Here is a 15784-nt window from a genome sequence, read left to right on the forward strand (position 1 = left end):
ACATGTATGAACAAAGAAAACATATAAGCTGTTGAAATACATGTATTGCAAATGGGATGATTATCACTAAAGTGCTGGCGTCAGCACTGCTAACATTTTGCAGTATACTCTTGTAGAAGTGAGATTTATGCCTGAGAGGAGGATTCAAATGGTTTGAGCTCTTATCAAATATTGACACCTTTATATACATACATTTCAATAATCACGTGACTTTCAATATGAGGACCAGAAATGTGGACCTCGTACTATACACTTCCAGCCCTCTTCAGCATGAATAGAGTTTGTGCACACAGTCAATATTATGTACATTTGTACTAGGGATTTTACTCTATTTATAGGCATGACCGTCTTTCTTATTGTTGTTGCTGTTGCTTGTTTGTTTGTTTGTTTTTACAACTGAGGTTTTCGGTAACTATTTTCCTTTGTTTTACTCCAACCAATTTTTCAGCTTCCGATTATAAATGAATATAACATGTACTGTATCTTTACTTCTCATGTTCAGCGAAGTGATCAGAGTTCTTATTGCGATACTCACACACACACACACACACACACACACACACACACACACACATTATTATTATTATTATGTATACATGTATAATATTGCACTCAGTGTTATACGCAATACAGTGAATTGGAATACATAACATAAGTGGGTTTTTTTTTTCATTGCTGCACGTTAACTGTTCATAAGATTAATTTTCTGGCAGGTAAGTCTGGTTTAACCCTCGGTGTGATACGTTTATTTCCTGTCCATATACAATGTAGTTCATGTGTAAATTTGTGACCATTCGACTCATAGGCACAGGAAGGGCTAAGCTGGGAAACTTCTTATCATCACGGATGTTGCAATGTTCAACTTCAGTTTCGTTGAATATCTTTGTTGCAGAATCTATTTATCCAGAAATTAGGGAAAGTATACTTCGTTTTTGGTATAATCAAAAGAAATTAGCAAATTATGTGACTGTACAAGAGCATTTACCTGAACCTGGAAAAGCCAACCTTTCACATGAACATCAGACACAGCTGTGCTGTATTTTTGTCATTGTCACTCCATTTTGTTAAATCATAATTTCTGATCTTGACATTTGCTATCACTGTTCAACTCTTTTGACCACTGTAACTTGCCTATATAATCTTCAATAAAGTAAGCATTAAAAGCTGTACCTTGATTTTTTTTTTTTTTTTTTGCAAAATTAACTTAAGGTTCAGCGTACATAGCTCCATGGCTTTATTTCCAGATTGGACAGAATAAAAAGAGGCTCGCATTGAACATTTACTTATCACGTGCGGGTACTGCTCGTCATCCATGTGTCGGAAAGGAACCACACTACTCCATGTACTGCAGACAAGTGTTTAATTTTGGTACTCCGAGTAAAGAGTATGATAGCTTATAATCGATAGGGATGTCTGGAGAGGATGTAAAAGCTTCGAATTTGGTCTGTACTTCCCAACCAGGTAACGGGTTTAAATCTTTAAAAAAAAAACCCAAAAAAACCCACCAAAACTCAAAGGTTTCAATCTTTACTGTTTACTATTATATGGTGCTGCAAGTAGGAACCAAGTCTAAAGAAAGAATCGTCGACGATCAACAATTGGAACTGTTCTGTTTCTGTTGTTTTTGTGTATAGCGTTGCTACTTCTTTGATGCGAGTTGTTCTGAAGCAGAGAACAGCTTAACGAGGAGACGACAGAGATTGTATTAACAACCTTTTAATGCCCACTCAGAGGTTAACCGCAAGTTGTTTAGAAATCATTAAGATAAACTATATTAGTAAATTTACCACTCAACACTTCAGCGTGTTTTTATATCTTCAAGTTCAAGTTCAAGTTCAAGTTGATTTATTTCACTTCCAACAAACAAATAATTAGAAATACAAGAAACGCTCATATACACAGACGTCATGAAATCAGTACCACCATGCGATGAACAGAATAACATTGTAAAAGAGATACAGGTAAATTATCAACAGAGATACAAATAACTGTTACGTCACTAAATCTTCGCCTAAAGTAATAAACTACTTCTGGCATGTCCAACTACAAATGAAATACAATCACATACTAACCCTCATCAACCACATCTATACACTGTAAAAACATCGGTGTTAGATTTAACACCACGGATGTTAAATCTAACATCGATCAAACTTCAATAAAGGACCACACCCACAGGTGTTAAAAATGCACTGTGATGGTGTTGAAAAGTGTTCACCTGACACTTCGTGGTGTTAATCTGACACTGTACCTGGTGTTATTTTGACACTGTACTGGTGTTAATTCAAAAATGACACCACATGGTGTTGATTTGATATTTGCTGGTGTTAATATCAATGGTTTAACACCCGTCCAGCTTCAATAAGGGACCACACCAGCTGGTGTTACTTTGGTGTAAATTTATTTTCAGATTTTTTCAAAAATCTAGTATTTTAATGTAAAATTCTTGATCGTCTTGTTTAAATCAAAAATCAACAAGAAGTGCAGTTACTAAGAAACTCTTCAAAAAACAGTTTAAAATTTGGAAATGACACCCGTAGGTGTTAATTTAACATCATAAATGAGCACCGAAAATTTAACACCAGCTCGGTGTTCATTATTTAACACCGGACTTTTTGCAGTGTAATTCGTTCTTAACAAGCTTGATATCATTTTTCGAAATTTATTTCAATATCTTTTGTACTATAAAGTGATTAGGTTCGAATTGGTCCACTTTCTTTGTGGGAAAGAGATCTAAAGAAGAGGTTACAGTGTAAGGTCAATTGGGACAATTCAGCAATTTGGGTTTAAAATGCAATAAATTACAAAATTTTCGCTTCAAAAGCAAAAGTTTATTCTTATGTATTTCTGTTTACAGCCATAGTTACTTTTAAATGAGATCATTTCCTTTATAAAATACCGGTATATACATAAACCTATTTCCAGAAAGACTAAAGAAAAGAACGATGTCTTACAACATTTTGAGGAGAACATGTTATTTGAAAATTGTTATCCACACAAATAATATGTATAACGCGATAAAAACACCCACTTTCGTTGCTTTTATGTGGGCCGAAATGTCTGATTGTGTGCACTCTACAGTGTAAACTCTATTCACTCCATTCACTGGACTCCGGTGGCTTTGACTTTTCATCATAACAAAATAATGGAAACATTCATTAGACTCCTTACAGAGCTGAACATGTAAGTACATGTATAACCGATCAGTTTCGGTAACTTGTATTTGTGAAACTGCTAACTAAATACATACTTGAGTATACAAGTGTATATATAGGCCCTGTATATAAGGGTATATCAGGCCCTATATATATATATATATATATATATATATATATATATATCCCTAGTTGGCACCTTAGGAAGACATATTGGGGGGAAGTGTCTTCATTAGGGAGACAACTGGTCATTAAGGAGACAATTTTCGTGTCTCCATTGCGTAAATTGCCATTGAACATGTATTTTAAAATTTGCATATAAAACAAATGGAAATGTCTTCCAAATGACCCATCTAGGAGTATATATATATATATATATATATGAATATATAAATATATATATATATATATATTTATATATATATATATATATATATATATATGAGATTAAAACCTGAAATGGCATTAAAACGCTATATCCTGGCGAGGAAATTAAGCGCATGTTTTAGAAGCAAGACACCAAACAGGTTAGTCATCGCATTCTTCATCAGAAGAATATATATATATATATATATGTATATATATATATATATATATATATATATACATATACTGTATAACGAAGAATCAAGAAACAAACCAGTAATGCATTATTTTGCCTATAAAGAATGAGTTTATTGTACTCAAATTTTCGGTGGCCTCCACCTTCTTCAGGAGCCTCGACGTTCAGGAGTCTCATTCCCCGTCGAGACTCCTGAAGAAGGTGGAGGCAACCGAAAATTTGAGCACAATAAACTCATTTTTTAATGGCAAAATAATGCATCCATTCTTTATTTCTAGATTCTTCGTTATATTGGAGCCAGTACGTGAATTTGCAACATGTTTGGACCTAGACCATGTATTTATGTATATATATGAACACATATATTCTCGAGCAAGTGTTGGTAAGGCTAGAATTCAGTGTCGTCCTTACCATCCAGTCATGCACTGGCAGACTTTGGAACCATCGATGTTTGTGCACTCTTAAAGCGCTCAAATAATTTTCACTTTTCTCAAATATTTGGGCACATACAGAACTTTTCAACTCAGTACGACTAAAAAAAAAAAAAAAAAAAGGTAATGCTGCTGTTGTACACCACGAACCGGTCTGACGAAAATTTTCCTCACAGGGAAAAAAAAAGAATTGGTGGCTTACATGTACAAACTGACAGAAGAACTGCTGAACACCAACGTCACACATCTGATTTGCCACCTTGTTTTACTCTCCAACTTTAACAGTTCATGACTTCATTTTTATGTGTGTACGTGCGACAAATTTTCCCAAAATTTTCAGTCATTTTCTTCTCTGAGATTTGTGTTTTAATCGAAAGCAGCATTAATGTAATATCAGCATGATTTTGCTTAGTCGGGTAGCACGTCGCCGCGACTTGGGCGACTCGAAAGACCAGAAAATGGCTTACGCATTCCGCAAGAAGGCGACTCCGACGAGACGAGACGTCTGCGAACAAGGTCTTAATTTATTCGTCTTCGTTGCGGTGACGTCGCCGCGTAGTCTCCGAGATGTCTTAACCGCTGCGGATGTGTTTCCGTGATGTCTCCACATCGTCGCTGGTACGTTGCCATGGGTCTCCGTAAGGTCGCGGAGACGTCTCGGAAACCTTACGGACAAAATCAGTCTCCACGACGTGGTCGCGACGAAGGGGACGTCGCGGAGACTGGAAAAGTCACTAAAAAATAGAACATATTAGTTGATACTCTCGTGACACCCTTGAGACTAGGCTCTTCTCCAGGAGACGATGCAACGACGTTTCCGCGACCAGCGAAACTCGAGTCGCCATCACGTCGCCACCTAGTCTCTATGCCAATGAGATACCAATTTTGATTTGATTTGATTTGATCTTATCTCATTATACCCCCGCAAACACGAAGTATATAAGGGGGTATATAGAAACATGGACCTACTTCACAAGTACATTCATCGGTCGTTGATTAATTCATGCACCTGTTTCTGTCAAAAGCGCTACAAAAACATTTTAAAGATGCTCTCCTACTTTGATCTCATCATCACCGCCAACAGGCAGCCCCCCTCCCCCTCCCCCCCCCCCAAAAAAAAAGAAGAAACAAAACAAAACAAACAAGACGGCTCTTTGCGGAATATAAAAAGTACATGCGCAGAAGATAGTAATTCCCTTACATCAAGAAAATGCACGTGCAGTTGTAGTGTACATTGGGAAATTATCGATCAAGTAATTGTCCCCGCCGAACGAGTTCGAGCAGGGGACTATGAAACGGGCTCCGTACGTGTGTGTGTCCGTGTGTCCGTCCGTGTGTCTGTGTGTCCGTGTGTCCGTGTGTGCGTCCGTGTGTGATCAAAATGTTCAATTTGCTACTTCTCTGTCATTTATGAGCCGATTTTGATTGTTTGCTTTATATGAGAGCACTACATGGGAGCTTTGAAAATTCTACACAGAATTTCAGTTGTGACCTTTGACCTTGACCTTCGACCTATATTGTACATTTTGCTACAAAATGCTACTCCTTCGCCATTTCTAACCCGATTTCGATTCCGTTTGCTTTATGTGATGGCACTAGTTGAGGGCTTCAAAACTTCTACACAGAATTTTGACCGTTGACTTCTTTGACTTTTGACCTTGATTTTTGACCTATATTGTACATTAGCTACAAAATGCTACTCCTTCGCCATTTCTAACCCGATTTCGATTCTGTTTGCTCTATGTGATGGCACTAGGTGAGGGCTTCAAAACTTCTACACAGAATTTTGACCTTTGACTTCTTTGACCTTTGACCTTGATTTTTGACCTGTATTGTACATTTTGCTGCAAAATTCTACTCCTTCGCCATTTCTAACCCGATTTCGATTCCATTTGCTTTATGTGATGGCACTAGGTGAGGGCTTCAAAACTTCTACACAGAATTTTGACCTTTGACTTCTTTGACCTTTGACCTTGATTTTTGACCTATATTGTACATTGCATGGCTACAAAATGCTACTCCGCCATTTCTAACCCGATTTCGATTCCGTTTGCTTTATGTGATGGCACTAAGTGAGGGTTTCAAAACTTGTACACAGAATTTTGACCTTTGACTTCTTTGACTTTTGACCTTGATTTTTGACCTGTATTGTACATTTAGCTACAAAATGCTACTTCCGGCGGGGACATATATTACGCACCGCGTAATTTCTACTTTTCCTTGTTTCATTTGCGACATGTGCGTACCCGAAAACATCGATTCAATGAAATGCTAAAATGACCATAAGGCTTACACAAAACATAACTCGATGCCTGAACAAAACTATCATGGAGAATGACTCCACTCATCATTTCAATTATCGCAATTCAGGAATAAACTGATATTTTGAAGAAATTCTGAAGTTTGATGCAACACTAGGCAGTAGTCACTCACTTATAGATGTCAATAGCAAAACATAGTGTTTCACTCTGAATTGCAATCCAAATTTGCAAAATTATTTTGGTAGATGGACACTTTACCCTCAGCAGTGCCGAGAAGCACATTTCATTGCTCTAACTTTGTTTGCTCCTGTTCCTTAAAAGTTGCACAAAAAAGCTGTATCTGATTATCTCTGCTTTCTAGACGTATGCATCTCATAGAAATGGCATTAGCTCTCGGGCAACTTCGTCGCGGTGACGACATATATTTGAATATACACTCAACAAAAAAGAAGAAGAAGAAGAAGTAAACACTTTTTCAAGTTTATATCTTTCAAAGATATTCGGCTAAAAGTTGATGTATAATATACCGTATGAAAGGTGATTATTTAGCTGGCTCACAACCTGGGAGGTCAATACGAAAAGGTACCTTTACACGCATGAGTGAACACATTTATAATTCTCTTCCAAGGCACAAAATTAAAAATTGCAAAAATGAGCAAGTTGTCATTCATGCGTAAATGCTCTTCCATGTGACAATAAGAACAAGCGACCTATTTAGTACTAAAAAAAATAAATTAAGTTGTAAAAATAAACCTATGATCTCTATTGATATTCCTTGAAGCACATAAGATCAATGACAGTTAAAAATACTGAAGGAAAATGAAGAATCTCCTGTTAAATCCAAATTTAAATGAAATGAGAGAAGCGATATAACAAAAATTACGGAAAATTGAATTGATTTATTAAATTAGGAAAATTGTCCATGATTGAATCATGAATAATTTCTTATGAAGTCTTAAATTACTGAATTAATAAATGAAATAAAGATAAGAACTGTTCATTTAATCATCTTTGTGCCTTTACTCCCTATTTCATTTGAGGTTTCAGTTGTCAGAAAATTTTTATTTTCCCCCTTTACTTTCCCATTTTGAGTTTGTTTGAGGTTGTAAAGAAATAAAGAGAACGAAAACTTGTTTTTGCTATTTCACTCACATCTCTCATTGTGTTAAGCTGGTCTTTTGTTATCATTGTTATCTTGAGGGGCATTTGCAAAAGAGACATGTAATTTTTTTTCCAATTTTTACTTTTGTGCCTTGGAGGACAAAAACAAATGTGTTCACTCAGGCATAGTTTCCATTCATATTGACCTACTAGGTTGACAGCCATTTAAATTACCTTTAATATGGTATAAAATACATTGATTTTTATCCAACTCTTCTATGAAATAATATATGTTTACTTTCTTTTTTGCTGTATATTTATGTATACATATATATATATATATATATATATATATATATATATATATGTCTTGGAACTTTCCTCGTGTTGGACTTTGAAAGTTGTAATTATAAGAAAAAAGAGTCTCAAGTACGCCATGGATCCAACGAGATGTCTTTAATTACAAAATTTTCGGTCTGCCTCAGACCTTCGTCAGTGTAAAGACAATGTCAATGTAAAGACAATATCATTGTATATCATTGTCTTTACACTGACGAAGGTCTGAGGCAGACCGAAAATTTTGTAATAAAAGACTTCTTGTTGAATCCATGGCGTACTTGAGACTCTTTCTTCTTATAATTTAATATATACGTGTATATATATACATATATATATATATATATATATATATACATGTATACATATACATTTATATACAAGGCTTGAGATTAACGGTGGCCCAGGGTTACCAGAAACAGATGTCAGAATGCCAATTTTTAACGAAAAAAATGTGTACACTGATTTTAACTGTTTTTATAGTAATGTATATTATGTATATATACTGTATGTACCCCCCACCCCATTCGATTTGCTTCAGAGTATAGTTCAAGAGAAATGTGGAATTTTGTAAAGGATGTCAAGAATCTCTTCCCTCCAAGTTTTGTCTATTGTATTCACACTTAAAAGCATCGAAGTGCTAACCTTAGAAGAATCAGACTCATGACATGCTTTACAACTTTTCACATTTCTCTGTGACCGCTTTACCAAATTGAATGGGGTTTTCTGCAATATAGAGCTAAGATGTTATATTTCAAGACCCTGAAGTTTCATTTTAGACAGTTTAATCATAATTGGGTGTTATCAATGCAAAAATTTGATTGTAATTTTTTGGGGGACATACTGTAAATGTACAGAATGAGGGACAATACCTTGCGGTTCTGTACTTAATTGCAAGCACTTACCCTAGCTGTCATGTACAGCTAGGTCTACCAGACTGCTGCCAAATAATCTTTGTGGCCAAACTTGGTCTATTTTAAGGCCAAGTGTTATACATCCAGTAATAGAACTAGGTATATCCCTACATTATAATATACATGTATCACTGTTTCCCTAATTTGTGTCATGGAATGCCATGCTTATGCATCAATCAAATATCAAATACAGGTGTATGTTAGACTTAGGTGAATCCAATCACAATGCGTTGCATCTAAAGCTCTATAATATCATACCTGCCAATTTTAACGTCATCATCAGGGTTTATGAAAAGTAATTTCATTTTAATGTTTAATTACTAATTTTAATCTCTTACAATTTTCCTCACTTCTTAGTCACAGTATAACTAAATGATAATTAACGCACTTTATCATAGCTGCCAGTTTTCACAAGATTATCAAGGTTTGTTTGATTGCTTGTTTGTTTGTTCATTTGTTTTTTACTCTAACATTTTTTTGCTTAGATGACTTGATTTTTTTTTTTTTTACTCTAAGAGAAACCTTTTTTTAATGTTAATTTCTTAATCTCTTCTTTAATTTTTCGGGCCAGCTCAAAGAAACTGTGATGTTAGTGGTCTGAATAGGCAATCCAAAAAATGAATGTTAGTGCCAAGTCTTGATATATACATCTGTACAGTCAACCTTGCCTTAGTCAAATCTATTTGGACTGAAGAAATGTCACTGACTTAGAGAAAATTCAACTTATGAGGGATTCAAATTAAAAGAATGAAAAGACAAGAGGACATGAAAAGATCTTCACCTTGGATGATTATTCCATTTATGTGAGGTCAACTTAAGCAAGGTTTGCTGTTTGCTTATGTATATATGTATGTATATCTATAGGCATACACACTTGTTTTAACAAAGCATTTTATTTTTTTTTTCTCCTTCCAAATTCACATTTCACATTAAAGTCCATATAGGAAGATTTTCACTAACCATAGTGTATTGCAAAATGTGCACTTCTGAACATTTAATTTCACATGATAGTTTCCAACTTGCCACATACATGTATATTCATTACATATAAACCTGAGATAAAGGCACAAATACATCCCACAGTGCCATATTTTGCCAATGCATAAAAGCACAGGTAGTAATTATTGACCCATGCCCCGGTGTGATCTTTTCACCAATTACTGCACCGTAATCTACACAGTCAGAAGAAGACCATGAAGATTTAGCGTAGCAATCAAAATGTGCTACTGAACCGTGCATACTTGTCCTCACGATACTAAGATAGGTGTTCTGTACACATTGTACTTGCACTTGTAATAAAAGCCAGAGCATGAAAAGGAGAGGACTGTGTACTTACTGCTTAGCCTGGGAGGTGAGGGATATTTTTTGAAGATCTAAATAGGCAGAGCACCATGAACTCAAGCCAAATGTCTTGTCTGTCTGTACAGCATTGTGCTTTCTTGGAGAATTCAACTAATACCACTCTTCTGCACTAATACACCATCTAAATGAGTTTTAAACAGTTGTGAAATAACGTGATACCCACTGGTACACGTGAGACTGTTCTCTTAGCTTGTTTTCACATAGAGAATTACCATTCTTCTTTTCAATTTGATTGAACTGCTTGTTGCTAAAAGTTCTTTTCCTGATCTTTGTTTGTCATAACATGCTGTCTTGCATCAAGATCAGCAGGTCTGCCAAATTTTATATAAGATGTTAGAAATCTAAGACAGCTCTTTTCATGCATGGTTTCTTTTCCCAGACATTTTCACAATTTCTGCCACTTTTTGTAATACTCTTGTACCATAAGAACACTAAGATCCACAAATACACCAAATAGCTTACGAATGACCTGAAAACTTCATTCAAATTAACAAGGCAAGTGCCATAATGTGTCTCACCCATTCACGTACAAGAAATTGTACGCGAATGGGATATGACAGATTAAAAAGAAGAGATATCAAAGGGTACAAATTTATGGCAAAAAAGAAATGTGCCATAAAAACTTAACATTGGGCCTTTAAAATTGGTTGACCCCTGCCTGTGACCTTTGACCTTGTGGTGGCCATCCACTCCCCAAGGGGCATCTACCATCCAAGTTTAGTCACAAATGGAGTTATGGATCAAAAGTTATGACCCATAATAGAAACGCGCCATAAAAACTAAACATTGGGCTCTAAAAGTTTGTTGACCCCTGCTTGTGACCTTTGACCTTGTGGTGACCATTCACTCCCCAAGAGACATCTACCATCCAAGTTTGGTCACAAACGGACCTATGGATCAAAAGTTATGACCCATAATAGAAACGCACCATAAAAACATAACATTGCATGGGCTCTAAAAGTTTGTTGACCCCTGCTTGTGACCATTGACCTTGTGGTGATCATTCACTCCCCAAGGGACATCTACCATCCAAGTTTAGTCACAAACGGACCTATGGATCAAAAGTTATGACCCATAATAGAAACACGCCATAAAAACTTAACATTGGGCCCTAAAGTTCTGTGACCCCTGCCTGTGAGCTTTGACCTTGAGGTGACCTTCATATATGGTAAAATGTGAAACTTTGTATGACCCCTCTTCCCTCGAAGTTTGATTGCAATTGAAGCCCAGAGTAAAGAGTTATTGAAGTTTTTGTAGCGTTATGGACGGACAGACAGACGACGGACGGAGAGACGCCGCAGGCGATCCCTTAGTCTCCCCTCACCTCCGGTGGGCTCGACAATAAAATTCTTGGGTCAAGTTTTTTTTGTAGCAACCGATTGACAAATCGGTGCTTATCACCATAGCATTTTGCCTATCAGTTGCAGTTAAAAACAACTAAACACAAGAATTTCATTAAATACCTCTGCCAAAAGAGGAGGTTATATTTTCTCTGGCATTTGTTTGTTGGTTTGTCTGTGTGCAAAATAACTAAGAAAGTTGTAAATGGATTTGGATAAAACTTACAGAAAAGGCTGAGAATGACACAAGTAACAGATGATTAAATTTTGGTAGTGATCCAGCAGTTTTTCTGGATTTTATAAAGGATTTTCGATATTTTGGCAGGAAGGGTCAATGAACTTGGGAGTTCAAGCTGCACATTTTGGGGGTTTTCATATGCACACTAAAGTGCGCGCTCTAGTTTCTGCTAAGGCGAGGCGCACCACGCAGCTGGTAGTAGATGCCGTAACAAGGGCTTCTATATTGGGAAATTGGGCGACTTTCAGCACGCATACATATGATTGGAAATCACTGATCTGTATGAAGAACATGTAGATCAGTGGTGGAAATGAGCTGCTTGGTGGAGGTCTGCGCTCTCGGAGTGTTTTCTCTAGTTTGAATTAATATGCAGCATCCGTTCCATGCCATAAAGATTAGATCCAGCACTGGCTGTTGGGAGGAAGCTCAGTAGTCAAGCGGATAAGATGCCAGTCCGTTGATCAGGAAGTCATACATATGAATAGTGCTTGAATATGCCCATGATTTTTATCACGGCTACTACTGAACACTGATTAATTTGGTGCTTATCACAACCTGAAATCAGTCGACAACGTTGCTCAACAAGTGCATTCCTGCAACCATCTAACTTCCTAGCTACCTTATATAATACTATAACTAGAAATGTCGCTATGGCGACTGGTATGCCTCCGCCATAATGCATGATTCTCCTAATAGGTCTATAGTACATGTGGACAATGTGTAATTACATTTTCACAAAATTGGCAAAATATTAAAATGACATGTTTGTCACAAATGTATCGAATGTTCACCTTCCTTGACCTATGTTTAATTGGATGAATAGGAGAGCATGTATTTGGGAATTTAAGAACTTTAACTTCGACTTTGACCCTTTCATAAGTTTATCCACTTGAGTAATTTTCGAGGCATGGAGAAGAAGTGCAATTTCTGTATTGATCTTCAGTAAATTGTTATCATTTTCATCTGGCCTTTGATTCATAAGAGAATCACTGTCAGGCAGAACATACATAAATATATACTAAGTTTAAAGATAACTTGAGCCACTTCCGAGATATGGAGAAAGAAGTAAGTTCAGCACTTTCACTTGATCTTTGACCTTCCTGGCAAAAAAAAAGAAAGAAAAAAATCTCAGAGAATCTCTGGTGGGTTATGCATGCATACATCAAGTTTTAAAAAAATAATCCTGCTGGCATTGCATAAATATAAGGAAAATAGTAAAATTTTGAAGTATTGCCCTTGAACTTTGACCCCTGACCTTTGACCCCATGAACCCCAAATTCTCTAGATAACCACTGCCAGTAGTAGAGCGGTTAAGCCCTCAAAATCACGAGAATTGTGCAAAATTTGACTAAAGTATGAAACTTTCACCAGTGTTAGTGCATACCATAAGATTCATTTTAAGATCGGGAGGTAAGTCTGATTTGACCTCTGATGACCTCCAGAGGTCAATGAACTTTAAATATCAGAATATTGATGTTTGGAGGCATTTGTGAATGACAGGCTTAGATCTTGGTTACGCTGCACTAAATATGCATTTGTACTACAAATCTTCTGATTCCACAGGGCATTGACAGGTTTCTACCTTTGACCTCTGATGACCTTTAGAGGTCAATGACCTTAAAATACCATAATATTGATCTGTGATGTTATTAGTTAATGATAAACATGGTTAAGATGTGCAAAACAAGCATATCTGTTTTGCAATGAAACTGTCTTCATATTCCAAAGAGCAAAGACAGGTTTCTAACTCTGACCTCTGGTGACCTTTTAGAGGTCAATGACCTCAAAATATCATAATATTGATCTGTAGTGTCATTAGTTAATGATAAACACGGTTAAGATGTACAAAACAAGCATATACCTGTTTTACAAGAAATTGTCTTCATATTCCAAAAAGCACAGATAAGGCTCTACCTCTGACCTCTGGTGACCTTTAGAGGATGTACAAAACAAACACAATTGTAGCCCAGATGGCTACTAGCACGTGTTTATAATAAAGAATAAAATATAATGGAATAGAATAGAATAGGATAGAGAGTAAAGGAAAACAACACTGCAGTCCTTTTCCTAGACACCCTGTGAGGTCAATATATGCTCAGTCTTTTCCCCTTCTTGGAGTCTATAGCCCTTTTTACACTTGCGTTTCTTAACCCGGACTTTCTCTGACCCAGGACTATCGTTAGTCCCGTATCAATTGTTTCAGCTTTTTACACTGGCCAATCAGTCCCGTACTATCTCTTGTCCGGGGCTAAGGAGAAAACTGACCTTTTTACACTCGTATTTCTTAGCCCCGGACTTTCCAAACCACATTAATATTCATGATTACGCTGTGCACTGTACACGTACACGCACGCACCGGCATCACTTGATTACCTCGTTTCTGATTGGTCAGTGGGGGTCGGACTTCGTCTCCGTTGCTTAGCCCCGGATTATTTTTTCGTTCTGTTTACACTCACTTGCTTGGCACCGCAATTGCGGTGCTAACCCTGCTATTTTGCAGGGCCAGATAGTGCGGGATTATCGGTGGGACTAGCCCACTTTGGCAAAAACGAGTGTAAACAGTGGGCTAAGGATAGTCCCGTACAAGTGGTGGGGCTAAGCCCCCCCCCCCCCCCTTAGCCCCACCTTTGGTACGGGACTAAGCAAAAATTTACAAGTGTAAAAAGCCCTTATGAAACCGTTTATGTTCCTTCCAGCTATTTCCTTTCTTTTGTGTGTGTGTGTCAAAACCACCTCTTCCAAGAAAAGTCTATGGTCATAGGAATTTATGAGTTTGATGTTGGCTACTTTCCCCGCTAGTGGTCAGCACTCTCCATCCCCAAAGCCCCGCGCCAAATTACGGGGAATGACGTGATGACTTGTTTTTGCCCTCTGATCCCCAAACATAAATGACCCTCTGAGCTGGAAGGTGGCCCTCCTGCCAGAATTTATCCCTCTATTTTAGCATTTATTGTTTAGTGGAGTGGGTCAAACAGGAACTCCAAAGACAAATTCAGGGATAATGACCCAGAACAACGATGACGTTGGTTGCCATAAGGACACTAATATTCATTTGGTTTATCATTTTGATATCCAAGAAACAATAAAGTCTTTACCAGTGGTTACAGAGAACAAGTGAATGAAGAAACTAAAAGACAGTGGGCGAGTTAATCAGAAATTGAGATGAATCATAGAAAATTGAGTTTTCACAGAAACGAATAGGAGGAGCAAATTGAACATTTGACCAGTAAGAAATTAATTTCCAGTGAACGCCACACCCCAATGTAAGATTGAGCCAATGAAATGCTTTAGGGAAAGGAAGTTTGTTAGTAAATTAGTTATAAAAAAACATGTCTCAGCCGAGAAATCAGTTAGAGTGGCAAGCACAGTGGGAGCGGCTTCACACTATGTAGTGAAACAAAGGCTGCAGAGTATTTTGGAATTTTGAGGAACTTTGAGAATAGTTGGAGACCACAGAGATAAAGTCAGGAGTTCCCCTTTCTTGGCACATCATGCCCCCCCTCCAAGTCAACCAACTAATCTTTATCGACGCCGAATGCACCATCGACCTTCGCTGTGAATGTGATGAGGATCTGACTGTCATGACTGAACCGGCGAGCAGCAGGACATTAGGAAAAACTGGGAGTCACGATAGCACAAAACTTTGGTTTACGCCAATTTGGAGTGCAATTACAAACTCCAAATAGTCAACTGGTGTCATCGGAGATGTTGAAGCGCCCTGTCAGACTGATACAAAGTGGAGAGTGATGGTGACGAAGAGAATAGGCCTACTGACAGCGTGACGGCAGACCGCTCAACGGACGGCCCATGCAGTCACACTGACGAGATCGACAATGACATGCAGACGAGGACCTCATTCGTCGACTGAGAGTAATCATTTAAGAGGAATGACTTTAATTTACGTTTGAAGATATTTCAAGAGATGTAGTAGTCTGACATGTTAAGGGGCAAATCATTCTACTCTTTGCAGTCTTGTGAACATCCGCTTGTATATTTAGCGAAAACTGTTCGAGTACGTGGACAGTGATAAGTAGGCCCCTATAAGTCACTCTGTCGAGTAAATTATATATGAACCAAATGGCTT

The sequence above is a fragment of the Diadema antillarum genome, unplaced genomic scaffold (genome assembly GCF_040938485.1).
Source record: "Diadema antillarum isolate AM-2024a unplaced genomic scaffold, OU_Dant_1.0 seq00001485_RagTag, whole genome shotgun sequence".
NCBI lineage: Eukaryota > Metazoa > Echinodermata > Echinoidea > Diadematoida > Diadematidae > Diadema > Diadema antillarum.